General features: G+C 35.2%; 1 pseudogene; it reads left to right on the forward strand.

Moving 5' to 3' along the window:
• Positions 1-209: 209 nt before the first annotated feature.
• On the forward strand, positions 210-3,270 carry LOC114079481 (protein lin-54 homolog pseudogene; annotated as a pseudogene).
• Positions 3,271-13,937: the final 10,667 nt, after the last annotated feature.

Here is a 13,937-nt window from a genome sequence, read left to right on the forward strand (position 1 = left end):
AACAACATTAAATGGAAATGGACAAAATACTCCAATTAAAAGTTATAGACATAGTGTATTATGGGATGAAGTGGTAGGATGGTGTGAGGCTTGTGATTTTGAACAAACCTGGGTGTGTGTCTTGGAGGCACCACAGCTGCTAGGAGCTGGAGGAATGCCTTGTGAGGAGGCAGTGGTGCCTATGGTGTTGCAATCATTCTAACAGGAGAATGATCATAGAGGTGGTGCCAGATGAGATTGCTAACAAGCCTGGAACACCAACCTGTATTCCATTAATCATGAAGTTGATATTTGCAAAATCAATTAACAGTAAAGCAGTTACAGAAAGACAACTCAATTATCACCATCAGTCATTGCAGGTAATGTTCTTTCACAGTCTACCCCTAGAAATCCATCAAAGACCAGAACAATATCTGAAAGTGGTGTTATTGCATCAAATTTAAATTCAACTGAATCCCTTTCTCTCACCATGCACAAAAGTTAACTCAAAATGGATCAAGGATCTAGGAATCAAACCAGAGACTCTCATCAAATAAAAGAAAAAGCTGGCCCTAATCTCCATCTTGTGGGGTCGGGCTCCAATTTCCTTAATAGGAGACCTACAGCACAAGAGTTAAAATCAAGAATCAACAAATGGGATGTATTCAAACTAAAAAGTTTTTTTTTTTTTTTTCAGCAAGAGAAATAATAAGTGAGGTAAATAGGGAGCCTACATCCTGGGAACACATTTTTACACCTCACACTTCAGATAGAGTTCTAATCTCTAGGATACACAAAGAACTCAAAAAGTTAAACAACAGAAATCAAATAACCCAATTGACAAATGGGCCAAGGACTTGAACAGACACTTCTCAGAAGAGGATATACAATCAATTAACAAATACACACACAAAAAAAATGCTCACTATTGCTAGCAATCAGAGAAATACAAATTAAAACTACTCTAAGATACCATCTCACTCCAGTAAGAATGGCAGCCATTATGAAGTCAAACAACAAGTGCTGGCGAGGATGTGAGGAAAAAAGGTACACTCATACATTGCTGGTGGGGCTGCAAATTGGTACAGCCAATTTGGAGGGGAGTGTGGAGATTCCTTGGAAAGCTCAGAATGAAACCACCATTTGACCCAGCTATTCCTTTTCTCAGACTATACCCAAAAGATCTAAAAAGAGCATACAACAGGGACACAGCTGCATCAGTGTTCATAGCAGCACAATTCACAATAGATAGACTGTGGAACCCACCTAGATGCCCTTCAATAGATGAATGGATAAAAAAAATGGCATTTATACACAATGGAATATTACTCAGCACTAAAAAATAACAAAATGATAGCATTTGCAGGGAAATGGATGGCATTAGAGCAGATTATGCTAAGTGAAGTTAGCCACTTCCTAAAAAAACAAATGCCAAATGACTTCTCTGATATAAGGGAGGTGACTCAAAACAGAGTATGGAGGAAGAGCATGAGAATAAGATTACCACTAAACATGGAAGAGAGGTGGGAGGGAATGGGAGGGAGAAGGGGAATTGCATGGAAGATAGAAGGACATCCTCATCATTATACAATATACATATATGATGGTGTGAGGGGGAAGGAAAAAAAAGAAATGTATCACAGTAGAGTGGGTACAGAGAGGTGATGGGAGGGGGGAGGGGAGGGGAGATAGGGAGGGCAGCAGAATACAACATACCCTAGTATTGCTGTATGTATATATGTGGCTGTATAACCAATGTGATCCTGCAATCTGTACACGTGGAAAAATGAGAATTCATACCCCATTTGAATCAAATGTATGATATGTCAAGATCATTGTATTGTCTTGAGCAACTAATAAAAAATAAAAAAAATAATAATTCAATAATGCAGATGCCAAATAAAACAGCCATCTCACTTTTGACATCAGAAAATAAGGCAATGAAATTCAGCTGTGCAGACCATCACTGTTGGAGGAGTGGGCATATCACAATTTAAGACAAGTATTCCTCTGGAAACTGCTCCCAATTCTTCTAGAACTGCTGGCAATTGCCAGCAGATTCAAGTGCTTAGAAGGAAGTTTCATTATTTCTTATTTGTTACTGCCACAATAGCCAGTATCTTAACCGAACCAGTTAGTCAGAATCCCAGTACAAGCATTAAGCCTCTATACGAAGCAAAGCCAATGGTTGTTAATACAACCCCAGTGCAGATGTCAGTTCCATTTGTCGAAGCTCGGACTATCCAACAAGTTGTCCCCAAATCCATCAATCCAGCTTCATAAATAGTAACTAACAGCCAACCACAGCAATGGCTTATGATGCCTTTCACCCCACTGTCACAGATCCAGCCCAACTTCCCTAACCTGCCACCAGGTACTGTCCTGGTACCAGCTCCAGGAACAGGGATTCTGGGTTATGCAGTGCTTCCAGCTCAGTACATTACTCAGCTACAGCAGTCTTCATATGTGTATATAGCAGTCAGCTCTAACTTTACTGGAACTTCTGGTATCCAGACCCAGGCAAGTCTTCCATTCAATGGCATAATCCCATCAGTATCTGCCAGTCAGACCAGAAAGCCCTGTAATTGAACAAAATCACTGTTTGAAATTATACTGTGATTGCTTTGTAAATGGCAAATTTTATAACATTTGCAGTTGTATTAATTGTTATAACAATAGGTATCATGAAAATGAAAGGCAAAAAACAATAAAGGCATGTTTTGACAGAAATACAGAAGATTTTAAGCCTAAAACAAGGAAAGTAAATGGGGAGAATCATATCAATGTGATAGCAAGGGATACAACTGTCAATGTCAGAATGTCTTAAAAACTACTGATTGCTATGAGGCAAAAATAATGTGTTCCTCAATATGTAAATGTGTTGGCTCAAGAATTTTGAAGAAAGTACCAAAAGAAAGGCATGGATGAATTTGGCAGGTGAAGCTGAAGTAAGAGTGCAGCAACAAACAGCAGGAAGACTAAATTATCTTCTCAGATTATTTCAGACTTACTTACTAGGCCAACATTGGCTTTGAATAGTGGAGGAGGAAAAACTGCCATTTATGTTTATCACTAAGGAAGTAGTAATTGGCTTCACACCCAGGCAGAGCAGGCAACAAGAAGACAGAATCAAAGGAAGCAGCAGATTAGGTGTTTCTTGAGGCATTGGGATGATGTTTGATGTGCATCATCAACTCTGCAGGAAAAGCAAAAACTGACCCTGGTCCACGAATTGTTAACTCTTGCACAAGACTGATAATGGACCTGTACAGAAATGTTAAGGATGCTTGACTTTCCAGAAGATAGTTTAACAATTACTGTATTTTAATACATTTTTCAGAAAGAAATTATAATAATGAAAGAGAAGAAATTTTATTTTATTTTTTTATTATTAGTTGTTCAAAACATTACAAAGTTCTTGACATATCATATTTCATACATTTGATTCAAGCAGATTATGAACTCCCATTTTTACCCTGTATACATATTACAGATTCACATCGGTTCCAAATCCACTTTTTTACATACTGTCATACTAGTGTCTGTTGTATTCTGCTGCCCTTCCTAACCTCTACTATCCCCCCTCACCTCCTCTCCCCTCTCCTCCCATCTTCTCTCTCTACCCCATCTATTGTAATTGATTTCTCTCTCTTGTTTCTTTTCCACTTTCCCCTCACTTCCTCTTATATGTAATTTTGTAAAACAATGAGGGTTTCCTTCCTTTACCATGCAATTTCCCTTCTCTCTCTCTTTCCCTCCCCCCTCTCGACCCTGTTTAATGGTGATCTTCTCATGCTCTTCCTCCCTATTCTGTTCTTAGTTGCTCTCCTTATATCAAAGATGATATTTGGCATTTGTTTTTTAGGGATTGGCTAGCTTCACTTAGCATAATCTGCTCTAGTGCCATCCATTTCCCTGCAAATTCCATGATTTTCTCATTTTTTAGTGCTAAGTAATACTCCATTGTGTATAAATGCCACATTTTTTTTTATCCATTCATCTATTGAAGGGCATCTAGGTTGGTTCCACAGTCTAGCTATTGTGAATTGTGCTGCTATGAACATCGATGTAGCAGTATCCCTATAGTATGCTCTTTTAAGATCTTCAGGGAATAGTCCGAGAAGGGCAATAGCTGGGTCAAACGGTGGTTCCATTCCCAGGTTTCCCAGGAATCTCCATACTGCTTTCCAAATTGGCCACACCAATTTGAAGTCCCACCAGCAATGTACAAGTGTACCCTTTTCCCCACATCCTCACCAGCACTTGTTGTTTGACTTCATAATGCCTGCCAATCTTACTGGAGTGAGATGGTATTTTAGGGTGGTTTTGATTTGCATTTCTCTGACTGCTAGAGATGGTGAGCATTTTTTCATGTACTTGTTGATTGATTGTATGTCCTACTCTGAGAAGTATCTGTTCAGGTCCTTGGCCCATTTGTTGATTGGGTTATTTGTTAACTTATTCTCTAATTTTTTGAGTTCTTTATATACTCTGGATATCAGGGCTCTATCAGAAGTGTGAGGAGTAAAAATTAGTTCCCATATTGTAGGCTCCCTGTTTACGTCTCTTATTCTTTCTCTTGCTGAGAAACAACTTTTTAGTTTAAGTAAGTCCCATTTGTTGATTCTTGTTATTAACTCTTGTGCTAAGAAGCAATCAAAAGACTACCAACCAAGAAAAGCCGAGGACCGGATGGGTGTACAGCGGAGTTTTATAAAACCTTTAAAGAAGAATTAATACCAATACTTTTCAAGTTATTTCAGGAAATAGAAAAAGAGGGAGCTCTTCCAAATTCTATGAGGCCAACATCCCCCTGATTCGAAAACCAGACAAAGACACCTCAAAGAAAAAAAACTACAGACCAATATCTCTAATGAACCTAGATGCAAAAATCCTCAATAAAATTCTGGTGAATTGGATACAAAAACACATCAAAAAAATTGTGCACCATGATCAAGTAGGATTCATCCCTGGGATGCAAGGATGGTTCAATATACAGAAATCAATAAATGTAATTCACCACATCAATAGACTTAAAGATAAGAACCATATGATCATCTCAATAGACACAGAAAAAGCATTCAGCAAAGTACAGCATCCCTTTATGTTCAAAACATTAGAAAAACTAGGGATAACAGGAACTTACCTCAACGTTGTAAAAGCTATCTATGCTAAGCCTCAGGGTAGCATCATTTTGAATGGAGAAAAATTGAAGGCATTCCCTCTAAAATCTGGAACAAGACAGGGATGCCTTTTATCACCACTTCTATTCAATATAGTTCTCGAAACACTGGCCAGAGCAATTAGACAGACGAAAGAAATTAAAGGTATAAAAATAGGAAAAGAAAAACTTAAATTGTCACTATTTGCGAACAACATGATTCTATACCTAGAAGACCCAAAAGGGTCTACAAAGAAACTACTAAAACTAATAAATGAATTCAGCAAAGTGGCAGGATATAAAATCAACACGCATAAATCAAAGGCATTTATGTATAGCAGCAACAAAACTTCTGAAATGGAAATGAGGAAAAACACCCCATTCATAATATCCTCAAAAAAATAAAATACTTGGGAATCAACCTAACAAAAGAGGTGAAAGATTTATACAATGAAAACTACAAAACCTTAAAGAGAGAAATAGAAGAAGATCTTAAAAGATGGAAAAATATACCCTGTTCATGGATAGGCAGAACTAACATCATCAAAATGGCGATATTACCAAAAGTTCTCTGTAGGTTTAATGCAATGCCAATCAAAATCCCAATGGAATTTCTTGTAGAAATAGATAAAGCAATCATGAAATTCATATGGAAAAATAAAAGACCCAGAATAGCAAAAGCAACTCTAAGCAGGAAGTGTGAATCAGGCGCCATAGCGATACCAGACTTCAAACTATACTACAGAGCAAATGTACCAAAAACAGCATGGTACTGGTACTGTTACCGCTGTTGACCGGTGATGAGTTCTTGCTTCCCCAATGTTAAAGAATAACACCAAAGAAGCACGCCGAGGCAAGGTCAGAGTAGAAATTAGGAGTTTATTAAAGGACAGCAGAAAAGACTTCTCCCGGAGGAAGAAGGGGACCCAAGAGGTGGAATCCGTGGAAGTGCGGTTGTTTCCCCTTTTTATAGTTTTGGTGATGGAATGTAGGTTGAAAGGCCCCGAGGGGTGGGACACAGGTGGGCCAAAGAAGTAATATGGTCAGGAAGGACTTCTGAGTCAGCACCTTTTTGCTGGGGGCTGTTCATTAACATTTCTTTGAGGTGGACTTTGGCCTAGGGCCTTTTTGGGACTTCATTAACATTCCATGAGTTGTCCTGCGTTTCCCGGAATCATTGCCAGCATGGCCTCCATTTTAGATTTCACTGGGCATTAGACCCGATTTATCTAACTACACTGACTACCTAACTTTAAATCTGGCTTCAGTACCAAAACAGGCTGGTGGACCAATGGTACAGAATAGAGGACACAGAGACTAATCCACAAAGTTACAACTATTTTATATTTGATAAAGGGGCTAAAAGCATGCAATGGAGGAAGGATGGCATCTTCAACAAATGGTGCTGGGAAAACTCGAAATCCATAGGCAACAAAATGAAACTGAATCCCCTTCTCTTGCCATGCACAAAAGTTAACTCAAAATGGATCAAGGAGCTTGATATCAAGTCAGAGACTCTGCGTCTGATAGAAGAAAAAGTTGGCTCCTATCTACATATTGTGTGGTCGGGCTCCAAATTCCTTAATAGGAGAAGAAATTTTAAATGAGGAAATGAGGACATTTTAAATCTTAGTTAATTCTATGCCCCTTCTAAATTGGATTTTTCTTTTTAATTTTTTTCTTTACTGTATAATATTGACTCTTAATTTCCATAAGTGTCTTAAAAATCAGATGGCCTATTCTTTTGATTCTATTGGCAAAGCACATTTATAAATCACCATAATATAATTTATAAGTATGGCATTGTATGACTTTGTTCAATGGAAACAGCCAAAGAAGCATTAGTATTGCCCAGTCATTCTTTGGTTCTAGATTTATAAAAAAACACAGATAGAATGTTTACATAAACAAATTATGGAACATATTTGAATGACATCTTGTATTTAAGAAAGCGATATATTTTTTAAGAAAAAATAGCTTTTTAGGGTGAATTCTAGAATATGCTATTTTTACTTTGGAAAATCACAAGGGGAAGAAATGCCCAGGCACATTTTTAAAATTAAGAAGTTATATTTTCAAAAGCACACAAAATATTAAGGTACAGTAAGTGATCTTCAGAGGAGGAAAGTTTTTCTTTAATGAGGAATGGCTAACAGGCTTAGGGATATCTCCATTTTCTTTCAGAGGTGGTATGTGTTTGAAACAATAAATTGTTGAAGTGATTACTGAGTATTGTTAAAATGAGGTACATGTGAATATAATTAAACATTATGTAGTGGTTGTTGGGAGTTGCCCCGGCTGCAAAGACTAACTTCCCCATCCCCCAAGAAAAGCCGAACAATGGTGAGCCCTGCTGGCTCACATGATCCTGCCATCCAATGTTGAGCCCTGCTGGCTCACATGATCCTTACCCACCAATCAGACTAGCCCTGCTGGCTCACCTGATCCTTACCCAACAATCAAAATGTACCCATTGCATCTGTCAAACCACTCCCTACTCTATAAATATGCAGAGCTGTTCCTCAATAAACAGGCATTTTCTCCAATGCAAGCCTTGATCATTCTTTCAGTGGTAACATAGGTCTTCACATTACTATTAAGTATAAAATTTGGCTTGAATGGAGAAATAAGGTATATAGAAGCTGTAACAGATGAGTTTAGGGAAAGAATTTTCCATCAATACAATTCTCTTTGTAGACTTTTGAACTAAAATCTTTCAAACCATTTAATGATTCTTACTTTTTTACTCAAATGGACTGCCTAACAAAGCATTCAAAATTGTGGTGGGATTTGTTTTTATAAGGGATATTTAATATGCCATTATTTTTGCCAGTGATTTGGTAAGCTGAAAGTAGCTGTGTTTTTATATAATTGCTAAAATACCCTAAATCATTTTCAGTAATATAAAAACTGTGAATTTAAGAGGATTTTTTAAATAGAACTCCAGATGTTATGACAGGGAAAAAAAATGTTGGTGTTCAGGCATTCTGTTAGGTACTTTAATCCTCAATAATTATTAGTCTATAATCATTATTTTCCTACAAGCACTCCATAGTTGTATGTATCAAATATATATATATATATATATATATATATATATATATATATAAACAATATGTGTATATACATAATATATATTCATATAAAAATGCAAGATATAGGTAATACAAATTAAATAATCCAGAAGAGGATTCCATTATTTATCAAAGTACCCTTCTTTTGAAATTTGGATTTATAAAATTATAGTGTATTAACTTTAAATGTAGATACTGCAGACATTCTTAGCACCTGAATCTAATATGTCTAATTAAAATTTGTATAAATGTAAATTAGCATAAGATATAAAATAATATGTATTCAAGTTATTTTTCAAATGATTGCAATTAAGTTTTTGGTCTAAATCTGCACATTGTTCATTTTGTATATATCCCATATTAATTCTAACTGCATCATTCTGAAGTGTATTTATATACAGTGTGCAAAAATGTAAAATTTTGATTATAATTGTAGAGTATGTATGACGGCATTACTTAAGAATGTCTTGTTTGTAATCAAATGTTACTACTTTTTGATTTTCAAGAAACTATCTAAAGTTCTCAGCCTTTTTCTTCCCATGTAGTACTCACTAAAAACTTTTTGTATTTAGATATTTGCATCAAATTGCTGAACAACATTAATAGCTATATTAATTCAACAATTTTAAAAGGCTGTTTGGGGAGGTTTGAGCATATAATTTTCTATCTTTCTTTACATCCCAAAGTAGAAAGATTACATTTAGTAGAGCTATTCAGATATACTTTTCTATATTGCAAAAACAGGACACCAATATCAATCACACAGAAACATTTATATAGTTTTGTGTAAAAAAAAAAAGTACACACACACACACACTCCAGACTGGTTGTAGGTTAGCACAGAGTGCTGCCCTAACCTGTGGGAGGCCTGAGTTTGAGCCATTCCCAGCACAGAAGGAGGCGACAAACTCATGCATTTTTCACTTGAGTAAACACCATTAACATTTGTGTGCTGTTTTCCAGAAGCATACCTTGAGATTTTATTCCAGAAAGGATAAAAGTAATAGGTTGGCAAAGTTGCACATATTACTAAGTTGCATGAAAAAGACACTGAATACATTTCTATTAGAACCTGAAAAAGAAATCATGGTGAATAGTATTGCTAGAAAGGAAAGCAAACATTTCATTATGATGAAATTGGGGAGTTTATAAGAAAAATAAAACAATTATGAATTTATATGAATCTAATGTCATGGCTTTTCAATTTGTAAAGCCCCAAATGGAAAATATGTATAAGGAAAAAATAATCCAATTTACAATATAACCATACATATCTCAACAATTTCAATAAGCAGTATGTCAGTCAATGAGGATATAGAATCTGAACAGTATTACTAATAAACACACAGGATACTGCACCAGCTATTGACAAAGTTCACAACTGTTTCAAGTACAGGTGGCTTATTTGCCAAAATTGGTTATGGTCCAAGTATAAATTTCAAAGTTTTGAAAAAAAAATAGTAGTATATTCTGACCATTATGCAATTAAGCTAGAAATCAATACCAAAAGATAAATAAAAAAACCCATAAATCTATGAAAAGAATGAGTTAATTACAATGGAAATTTATAGAATATTCTAAACTGAATAATAATGGAAAAATGAGACATATCTAAAATTAAAGATGCATTAAATATTGTTTATAGTATATTTGGTGCTAAGTACAGAAGACTAACTAAATAGTTGACTAAGTATTTCAAGAAGATAACAGAAAGTAAATATTAAATACCAAAAATTGTAGAAAGAAGAAATAATAAAGAAAACAATTTAATGAACTTCAAAGAGACATAAGGTCTCAAAGCCACTCCACTGATACTGAAATTTTCTGGAAAAATAGTTTACCATATCTCACATAAGAAGTTGGAAATACAAACTCTCTATTTATTAAATAAAATTAAATGATAATTAAAAGAATTATTGTCACAAAGAAGTTCAGGCCCAGGGTAACTGTCCAGGTTACCCTCCTGGACAGTTCTACTGAACAGTTAAGGAAACACTAATACAAATCTTAAACTCTGAGGACAGAGTTTCAGCTGATTTTATGAGGTCCACTTAGAACATTTATTCTAAAACATGCAAAGACTTCACAAGAAAAGGAAAAGCTTTAATATCCATCATGGACGTAGATGCACAAACACTCCAGAAAATAAGAGCAAATCAAATCCATCAATATATCGAATATTATAATGAGGTTCAGATTAAAAATCAATTATGAATTCACAAAACCGATTATTATGTGTCATGTTCAGAGAGGAATAAAAAATGGTACCATAAAATTGTTTTTAAAAATTTAACACCCATTCATTTTAATACTAGTATGTCAGTAAATTAAGGAAACTTCATTAAACTGGAAGAAATATCAGCAGAATTAAAAACCAATAAAATATTGAATTCTCTAAGTACAATGTTGAATACAAATATTAAAAGGGGACACTTTTAGGTCTGGGCTTGTTGCTCAGTGGTATAGCACTCATCTAGCATGCATGAGGCACTGGGTTCCATCCACAGCACCACATAAAAATTAACAAACAAAATAAAGGTGTTGTATCTATCTACAACTAAAAATATATATTTTTAAAAAGTGGACACTTTTAGAATTAAAAAGCGATGGAGCTGGGGTTGTAGCTCAGAGTTAGAGCTTCTGCCTGATATGTGAGACACTGGTTTGATTCTCAGCACCACATACAAATAAATAAAATAAAAGTAATATGTCCATCTACAACTACAAAAAGATTTTTAAAATAGAGAGTGAAGCAAAAATATTTCTCAACATAAATTACTTTTATCTTTTTTATAAGTTAGGAAAGGTAATTGCAAAATAAAACTTTTTAAGTGAATCCAATTAAGTAGTATATAAAACATCATATATCTGGAAATAATTCCAGTTAAAGATGTGTAAATCTTTACACAGAAAATTGAAAGCATTTTGAGAGAATTATAGATGATTTCAAAAGGAGAAATCCCATCTATGTTCATGTACCAAGAGGCTTGGCATTACAAAGATGGTACTTCTTTCCATATTAACCTATTGTGGGCTTTCTCTCTTGTACATGAAAATAGACAGAGTTGATAGTGGGAATTACAAGAAATGAGGAAGTATACTATTACAAGTATAATATTGAAAAACAAATTTGGAGTCTTTGTCTACTAAATGTTGAGACTTATTTTAATGTTTAATAAGACAGTTTAATGTTAACAGAGCATAGAAAAATAGGCCCCAGTAGAACAAAATGTTGAAGTAGATCCTTGAGTTATTTTCTTGACACTTCAGTAGCGGACTTTGTAGGACAGTGGATCCTCAGTTTGGAATTATTGCAGGGTCAGCTGGAGAGCTACCCAGGGTGGAGGGACAACCCTTGGCTCCTATTTACCATCCCACACAAAGATCAATACTACGTGACTTCTGGCTCTCAGGTGAAATGTAAAACCATGACCTTTCTAAAAACAAAAATGCAGGAGAAACTTATTGATGGAACACCACCATAATAATCATAGATGGACTGGTAAATTGTACTCCACTTAAGATAGTCTGTTCATCCAAGTTGGTGGTAGGAGACTAAGAAGGTGAGACTCAGGCAGGAGTAGATATTAGCAGTGTACACATAGGACAGGGCACCCACAACTGAAAACATGAGTCATCAGACAAATTGGGGTAAATGGAGTGGTGACCAGGATGGGTCAGAGTGCCTGTGGCAAGCAGGACCTGTAAAAGTGTGGAGCTTGCCATGCAGAATTGAGGTCCTTGAGTGTTGTGAGTCAAGTTACCCCAAACTGTCACCCTTCTCTAGCCCTTCTGAGACTAGCAAACTCAGTTTTTTTTATAGTGCTCACAGCAAGACGTCCAGTCTTTCTCTTGCTCCTGATCCTGTTCCTCCTTCTGCTTGTAATGAGAACAGGTAAATGTTTTTTTTCCCTTGAAAAGACCATACTACAGGTAAAGGAAAACACAAATTACTGAAATCATATATATATATATATATATATATATATATATATATATATATATATATATATATATATATATATATTCAAAGATCCCATGGAATATAACTGAGGCACTGGCTTGCCATTCCTCTAGCCTGTCAACACTAGCCAGGTTGGTGTAAGAGCATTGGAGTTATTTCTCTTTAAATAATCCACCCTTTGGTGGTTGTCACATGTCCATTAAAATCCTTCAGTAGTTCCCATCAACTCTCCATTTACTTTACTTTGTCCTTTAATTCTCCCAGAAACCTAGGTACTCACCAAGAAAAAAAAAATATCCTGTATTTGCCTAAAGAGAGCTGTGGAAATAAGTATTTCACAATAAGTTCTATTGTATTCTAATTGCTTATGAGGCAGTGTTATGACCCTGCACCTTGCTACTTGTTTTCATGTTTCTGATGTATATAAATTTTAGGTTTTGTTGCCTCCTCACCTAGAGAGGATAAGAGAAAAACTAATGGAGAATATCCATGAACTGTGGGTTATGAATAAAATTGAAATTGGCTGGCAATATGTTCAGGTACATTATTTTAAAATATATTTTCAAATTCTGTTAATTCATCTTAATTTAAAACCCTTTTTCTCTCATCCTGCTGTTAGGTGACATGAGTCAACTGGATTAATTTTTTTTCCAGCATATTAATTTTTGTGTAGGTTTTACTTTCATTTTCTAGATGGAAGGAGATTATTTGTAGGCTCGTTGAAGGATGGATTAGCTGCCTAAGTCATGGAAATTTATCTGTCTGGGCTGAAAGTTATATTTTAAAATCAAGATTAACAGACAATGGACAGACATTTATAAGTCACTTAAATAACACCTCAAGCCTGAAGTAAAAGAAGTAAGTCAATTTTCATTCCTGTGTCTTATTTGTCTCTCCTCTTTGTTCCAGCTGTACATAGTAGTCCAAGATCTGTGATTAAATGCTTCCAAATGCTGATTTTCTAAACACCTTAGTTTAGAATTTTTCAGTAAATTGAAAGACCTATTTTAGTAGGACAATGTTAATATTCTCATTTTTATAATATTGTTATTTCAAATATCCCCAAAGGTTGTGTTAGTTTGTTATGCTTCATTAAGCATATAATTTTTTCCCTCCAAGTAATAGGCTATTGCTTTGAGGTCTGAATAAAGAGGATTTATTACTAGTGTGAGTTGTACAATCACCTACTCTGCACCACTCTGTAGTGTTCCTCTGAAGATGGCTTTGCTTTCTCACAGAATACTGGGTTGAGTTGTCATTACAGTGCACTGGGTTATATGTTGTTATTTTTTATCTGAATATATAGCTGAAGCTTTTTGTAGAGTTGTTAAATGCCTTTTAAGAAGTCCCACTGGTAGTCAGTAGCATCTCTAGTGGTGGAACCCAGGTTTTCTAACTTACAGTTGAGCACTGGTTTTCACTACGAAACTTGTCAAAGCATGTCCAGAAAATGAAGTACTTGCCTGAACTAAACAATAAATAGATGTTTGTTACATCAACAAACAATTATTTGGTTTCTAGTTTGGTGTTGCATGCATTGACTCTTAAAAATTGAGAAAGTAGAAAAATGCTTAATAAAAAGAGCCAGCAGTTAAAATCAGTAGGAGAGAAAGATGTGTGAGGCACTGGTTTGATTCTCAGCACCACATACAAATAAATAAAATAAAAGTAATATGTCCATCTACAACTACAAAAATATTTTAAAAATAGAGAGTGAAGCAAAAACATACATATAGGATAGGGCCAGTGTAAATGTGTA

The sequence above is a fragment of the Marmota flaviventris genome, chromosome 6 (assembly GCF_047511675.1).
Source record: "Marmota flaviventris isolate mMarFla1 chromosome 6, mMarFla1.hap1, whole genome shotgun sequence".
Taxonomy (NCBI): Eukaryota; Metazoa; Chordata; class Mammalia; order Rodentia; family Sciuridae; genus Marmota; species Marmota flaviventris.